A 7,500-nucleotide genomic window follows, 5' to 3' on the forward strand; every position below is an offset into this window, starting at 1 on the left:
TCTTTACTTAACGAACTCTAAAAGAGAGAACTGTAGTCCCCGTCATCGACTCAGTTCGCCGTGTTGGTACTGGGTATTTAGTTTCCCTTCCAGGGCGCAGCCGCTATTCCAGGGGGGCACTGGGGATTCTCGTGGTATTAAGAGTCCATGGGAAACATTAGAGGATTACGCTCCTAGGCTTCAGGATCCAGGGTTCAAGACCTCGGCGTTCCAGAGCTCCGTCCTTCTCTGGAGCGGCGGTGGAACGAGTGTGAAGACTGTGGAATGCTGATGTCTTTGGACTCGCATCGATGTTATTGCGTGTATGTGTGTGTGCGCGTTTATGCATGTTTGATAAAATGCGTTTCTTCACTCTCTCGTTTATTGGAATTTTGACCTTTAAAGCGTTTTCGAAAATCCTCTGAGCTGCAGGAAAAGTGTGTGTCGGCCAGCATAAGCCAGGTCATCGCAGGCCATTCCTCTCAGCAGGTTGAGGAGCCTCTTCGACGATCGTGTTACGGGTCGTATTCGCGAGACTCAGTCGAGCCCAAAGGTGGGTGTCATGGAAACTGAGGACGCGTCGCTTCTCCGGCAAATTGTTCAGCTGACGGTGCTACGCCATGCTTTTTTTTTCCTTCTCCTTTTCTTCTTCTCCCTCTTCCTTTTCTTCTTCTTCTTCTTCGCCTTACGGGAGAGGGAGTTCCCGGCAGGAGGCTGTCTCATAAGTGTCAGTCACAGGAGGCGTGTTTTCCCGGAGGAAATATTTCCAGGTGACACGTTGTCCTGGAGAGGAGCTGGGCGTTCGAGAGGAGAGGGACGGGCGGCCTCCTCGAAGGGACGTGCTCTCACGCAGGGAGAAGACAGGCGGGGCATTGGAGAAGGGACAGCAGCTAACTGGCGTCAGTTAAAGGACCCCAACCGAGGGACATCAACCAGTAGACATCAACCTCAACCGAGGAACATCTCTGATGGACATCACCCGAGGGATATCAAGCAAGGAACATCAACCGAGGGACCTCCACTAAGAGACATCAACCGAGGGACATCAATCAATTAACACCAATCAAAGAATATTGAACAAGGGACGTGAAACTTGGAACATCAACCATGGGACTTCAACCAAGGGGCATCAACCATGGGACACCAACCAAGGACCATCAAGCAATTAGCATCGACTAATTAACATCAACCAAGGGACATACTGCCAGCCGGTCCCGCCTTTGGGAAGAGCACTTTCTGAAGAATGGCCCTACGAAAGTCTCGAGGAAGAGCGAGCGGCGTCCGGAAGGGGAAAGTTTGCGATCGACGCCTGACTCACAAACCGTACCGAAGAAGAGGGGGGGGGGGGTGACGTGTCCCTTGGGGGATGGGGGTTAGACGTTTCCCTTGGGGAGGGGTAGGAGGGTAGGAGGTAGACAGAGAGACCTGCTGGGGGAGGAGGGAGGGGGTAGACATAGACCTGCTGGAGAGAGGAGGAAGGGGGTTAGACATAGATCTGTTGGGGGGAGGGAGTAGACAAAGACCAGCTGGGGAGGGAGGGGAAGGGGGTAGACATAAACCTGCTGGATGTAGGGGTGAGTTGACCTATCCCTAACATAGACCTGCTAACGGGGGACGGAGAATGGGGGGAAGGGGTCAACGTAACCCTAATGGACTCTGAAGACGCGACGAGATCTATGATGGATAGGCCTAGACAGGCATGCCAGACGTAGGTGACGAGACTGCATTCACGGGGGAGAAATAACGCTCACCGGGAGATGTCAGTAGGCCTAGAGGGAAGTTGAAGAGTTTATCTTATGATAAACATGATTTTGATAACAATGATGATGATGATGGAAGTAGTAGTTGTAGTATTAGTGGTGGTGGTAGTAGTAGTTTCAATAGTAGTATTAACAGTAGCAGAGGTAGCAATGCCAATGATAATAAGACCACTACAACAACTACTACTACTGATAACAATATTAGTAATAATATACTTGATAATGTTGAAAATGATAAAGGCATTCAGAACTTTGCTTCAAAGCTTCGTACAATCTAGACCAAACAAACAAAGGAACAAAGAGAAATAAGAATAATGAAGGAGAAACCCTAGAAAAGAAAAGGATTAACGTATAAGATCGTAGACAGGCGCGAGGGGGAGGGGGAGGGGGGAGGGGGAAGTGCCTACTGCCTTATGGGCGTGGCACTTTGCCTCAAATAGGGAGCGCATATGGGGATATTGTCGAGATTATTATAGAAGGGATAAATTATTAGATAAAAAGAAAGATATATTATGGAAGAATATATATATTCAAAAAGATAAATTGTTATATGCATTAAGGGATGCTTAAAGGTAAATAGTAGCTACAAAGAGATAGATAGCTAGATAGATAGAGATAGATAGAGATAGAGAGAGATAGCTAGAGATAGAGAGAGAAAGAAAGGATGAAAGATAGAGAAAGAAGGAAGACAAAGATAAAGAGAGAAAGCGAGAATGCTATCAGGCCCCAGCGAGAGAGACTAAAACCCCAAGCATCACCTCCGCCACCAACCAGATGAACCTGCCCTCACCAAGTCCACCAGGAAGCCCCGAGCCAGCGAGCAGCATGAGGAGGACCGCCAGACTGCAACATATGTTTACCTTGTCGAGCAAAATACGGCCAGAGCGAAGCGGGTGTGGACTGAGGGTGGGGATGTGGTGGGGTGGGGATGGGGGTGGGGGAGAGGGAGAGGGAGAATGGGCCTCAAGTAACGGAGGGGGTAGGGTAGATGAGATATGGAGGGTAAGGGGGTGAAGGGAGGAGAAAAGGGAGGGGCGGAGAGGATGGGGGGAGGGGAGGTGAAGGGAAGTAGGAGGAGAAGGGAAATGGGGGAACGGGACGCGCAGGGGAAGGAGAGGGAGGTAGGATGGGCGAGGGAAGGGGGGGGGGATGGGGTGAGGCAGGGAGCGGGAGAGCGAAGGATGGGTGGGTCGGTAGAAGGGATGGGGGAGTGGGGAGTGGGTGGATGGAGGAGGAGGAGGAGGGGGAGGGGTGAAACAGGGCGTTGGTATCTACGAGTCAGGGAGAGAGAGGATGAAGGGGGAAGTGAAGGGTGAGCTGCAGGGAGAGGGAGAGGGGGCAGGTGAATATAAAGAAGAGATGAGGGCAGAAGAAGGTGAGGGGGAGGTGGAGGCAGAGGAAGATGAGGAGGAGATGTGGCTGAGGATGATGAGGAGGAGGTGAGGGCAGAGGAAGGTGAGGAGGAGGTGGAGGCAGAGGATGAGGATGAGGAGGTGGATAAAAAGAAAGGTAGACGGTGGAAATGGGAAGTCAGTTGAAGGTGAAAGAGTTAAGGCAAATGAGGAATTAGTCTTAAATCATCAACAACAGGATCATGATTAAATTAACTGGAAAAAAATGACTTGAAAAGTGCAAAAGAGAGAGAGAGAGAGAGAGAGAGAGAGAGAGAGAGAGAGAGAGAGAGAGAGAGAGAGAGAGAGAGAGAGAGAGAGAGAGAGAGAGAGAGTGTAGAGAGAAGGAGAGGAGAAGCGGAGGAGAAGTCAAGAGATGCGGAATGGAGAAAGCGAGAGATGAAAGGTAGAGAGAGAGAGAGAGTAGAGAGAGAAGAGAGAGAGGAGAGAGGAGGAGAGCGGGAGGGTGTAGACTAGTCAGAGAGAGTAGAGAGAGAGAGAGCGGAGAGGAAAGAGAGTAGAGGAGAGAAGAGACAAGAGAAAGAAGATGAGAGAACAGGAGAGAGACGGAAGAGGACGAGGGGAGTAGGAGAGAGAGAGATGGATGAGAGAGGAGAGAGGAGGGGAGGAGAGGGAGAGGAGAAAGAGAAGAGAGAGAGAGAGAGAGAGAGAGAGGAGGGAAGGGGAGAGAGAGAAGGGGGGGAGGGGGGGAAAAGGAAAGGGAAAGGGGGGAAAAAAAAAGGAGGAGAGAGAGAGAGAAAAAGGGAAGAGAAAAATAAAAGGAGGGGGAAAAAGAGAAAAAAAGAAAGAGGGGAAATGAGAGAGAGAGAGGGAGAGAGGAAAGAAGGAGAGGGGGAGGAGAGAGGGAGGAGATGGAGGAGGGGAAAAGGAAAGAGAGGGGAGAGGGGGAGAGAGATGGGAGAGGGGAAAAGGAGATGGGGGAGAGAAGAAAAGGGAGAAGAGAAGAAAGAAAAGGGGGAGAGAAGAAAGAAAAAAAGAAGAGGAAAGAGAAGAGAGAGGGGGGGGGGGAGAAAGGGGAGGAGGAGAGAAAGAAAGGAGAGAGAGAGAGAAGAGGAGAAGAGGGAGAGAGGAGAGGAGAGAGAGGGGAGAAGAGGGGAAAGGAGGAGAGAGGGAAGGAGAGGAGGAGGAAAGGAAAGAGGAGAGATGGTAGAAAAAAGGATAAAAGATAAAAAGAAAATTTTGATAAAGAGAAGGAGGAGGGGAGGGAAAGGAGGTGGGGAAAAGGAAAAAAAGAGAGAGAGGGAGAAAGAGAGAGGGGGGAAAAAGGGAGAGAAAGGATGAAAAGGAGAGAGATTAAAAAAAGGAAAAAACAAAGAAAAGAGGAGGGGAAGGGAGGGAGAAAAGAGAGAGAGAGGAGGAAGGAGGAAGGAAGGAGAAGGGAGGGAAGAGAAGAGGGAGAAAACGAAAGGAAAAGAGGAGAGGAGAGGAGAGAGAGAGAGAGGGAGGGGAGGAAAGGAGAGAGAAGAGAGAGAGAAAAGGAAAAGGGGGAGGGCAGGGAGAAGAGAAAGAGAGGGAAAGGAGAGAAGGGGAGAGAGGAGAATTTGGAAGAAAAAGGGGAGAGGGAGAGGGTGGAGGAGAGGAGGAAGGTAGGGAGGAGGGAGGAAAAGAGGGGGGGGGGAGAAAAAGGGGAAAAGGAGAGAGAGAGGAGAAGGGAAGGTGGGGGAGAGGAAGGAAGGGGGGAGGAGGAGAAAAAAAGGGGGGAAAAGAAATTGAGAAATAGAGAGAGAGGGGGAAGGAAAGGGGAGAGGAGAGAAGGGGGAGAAAGAGAAGAGAGGGGAGGAGAAGGAAAAAAAAGAGAGGAGAAAGGGGGAGAGAAGGGGAAAAAAGGGGAAAAGGAAAGAGGGGAGAGGGGGAGAAGGAGAGAGGGAGAGAGAAAGAGAGGAAGAGAAAGAGTAAGAAAAGAGGGGAAAAGGGGGAGGGGGGGAGAGGAGAAGAAAAACGGAGTGCGGAATTTGCCCAGTGTCGAGGCCCCGTTTTGGAGAAGGTTCCAGACAACAAACCCTATATTTAAATTAAACACTTATATTGCAACAGACACACAGGCTTAACAAAAAAAAATTTCCTAAAACACAAACACTCTTCTCTCTCTTTTCTCTCTCTCCCCCACACACACACACACACAAACACACACACAAAAATTCCCACAACAAACGCACAGGCACCCACATAACAAACAACACCTGCCCAAAAAGAAGGATTAAAAGACAAATAAAATAAAATAAGAATAAAAATAAGAATGGGGGGAAAACCCACTACACAAACTTGGCACCCAGGTGGCTTCAAACAGGACTTTTTTGGGGCCAAGCGTTTAAAAAAGCGAAAACCCGAAAAAACTTTTTCAAATTTCTTTTCCCAATTAAAGAAAAAATGCAAAAGGAATTGACCTCGGGGATTTTGGGGGAATGAAACCAACTTTTCTAATGTTCTGTGAAATTGGAAAAAAAAAAGTAAAAAGTTTTGTTGAGTTAATGGGGTTTAATGAAAGTTCTTTTTCTAAAAATTGTGCTCAGAATTTTTGAGGCATCGTACAAAAATTGTTTGATCATAAATGAAAAAAATGAAGAACTGTAGAAAAACCAATATTTTATTATATATATATATATTTTATTTATATATATATTATATATATATATTTTTATATATATAAATATATATATAATCAAAACACCCCAAAAACACACACACACAAAACACACACAACCACACAAATATATATTATATATTTTATATATTTTATATATATATATATATATATATATATATTTTAAAAAATATATATATTATTATATATATCTATATATTATATATATAAAATTTATAAACACACAAATATATACACCAACATGCAAAATAAAAGATGTGAGCACGTTAACTCTTAAGACTAAATAAAGCTACACTTCCCGACCATCATAACTAAACACCAGACGGAAAATGACATTTAAAGCAAATTTTTCTTCGGACAATTAAAGTTCAAATTATTTGATTTAAATGAATAAATTTAATAAACTATCGTTGTATTATCCTTTTTTCGCTTAAAGGAAATTTTGTCGCCCCGGGGCTGCATTAAATTTTAAAAAAAAATTTTGCCCTGAAGGAGTTTTAAAAAAAGAAATTTTTTTCCCCGACTTTATAACATTTTAAATGGGCACAAACACCACACACCATTCCCTTTAAAGGAAAAAATAAAAAAATACTAAAATTTAAAAAACCAAAAAATCTAAAACAAAACAAAATCTAAAAAGGAAAAAAAGAAAGGGAAAAAAAAAGAAAGGAAAAAAAAAGTAACCCAAAGAAAGAAAAATAATAACAAAACATTTTTTCACGGCCTTTAGTGTGATTCATCTTCATTCCCAAAAACCTCCCAGAGACATCACTGTCATTATGTTTTGACCTAAAGACAGGAGGGGAAGCGTCACCTTCGCCGCGGTTTTCTTGTCCCACGCACGCAACCTCATCTACGGGGGACGTCCAAAATTTTCCCGTCTACGTTCTTGTGTCTGCTCAGTCCATTTCCTTTTTCTTTTGAATTCATTTTTTTTTTTATCTTGATTTTCATTTTTTTCTTAGTTGATGGTTTTATGATGGATTGGAAAAAGGAAAGAAGAGGGAGGAAGAGAGAGGGAGAGAAGAAAGTGAGAGAGTGGAGGAATGTGAGATACTTGAGAAGAGGATCCGAGTGATTAAGACTGAGAGAGAGGAGAGAGAGAGAACGAGATAGCGGGAGAGGACGAGGAAGAGTAATAGAGAAGAGAGGAATGGATAGAAGAGCGAAAAGAGCGAGAGGATGAGAGAGAAGAGGAGGAGGAGGCATGACCGAGTATGGAGAGAAAGAGAGTGAGAGAAACACCAGGATGGAGAGAGGAGAACTAGAGAGAATCGGGAGATGAGATGAGAAGAGAACTGGCTGAGAGACCGGAGAGAACGAGAGGAATGAGGAAGGGAGAGAGAGTGAGAGGAGAGGAGGAGGAGAAGCGGGTGAGAGGAGGGACCAGAGCAATGGGGAGAAGAGGGTAAAATGAGAGAAAGAGAACGGAGAAAAGGGGAGTGAGAGAAGGAGGGAGAAAGAGACGGCGAGAAGAGATGAGGGAGAAAACCGAGAGTGTCGAGGAGAGAATGAGAGAGAAGAGAACGGCAGAGCGATTGAGAGAGAGGGGAAGTAACGCCCACACAAGAGAAAGAGGTCGAGAGGATAGGTGAAGAGGAGGGAGAGGAGGATGCAGCATGAGAGGAGGACGAGCAGAAAGAGGAATGCGGGAGCATAGTGAGGGGAGAGGGGAGAGGAAGAGGGACCAGGGAGAGGAATGATGAGGGGAGAAGGAGAGTGGGGAGAAATAATAGCAGGAGAGGAG

This window comes from Penaeus japonicus, unplaced genomic scaffold (assembly GCF_977035675.1).
Source record: "Penaeus japonicus unplaced genomic scaffold, GWHDUDI00000001_assembly GWHDUDI00000022, whole genome shotgun sequence".
In the NCBI taxonomy this organism is placed as follows: Eukaryota; Metazoa; Arthropoda; class Malacostraca; order Decapoda; family Penaeidae; genus Penaeus; species Penaeus japonicus.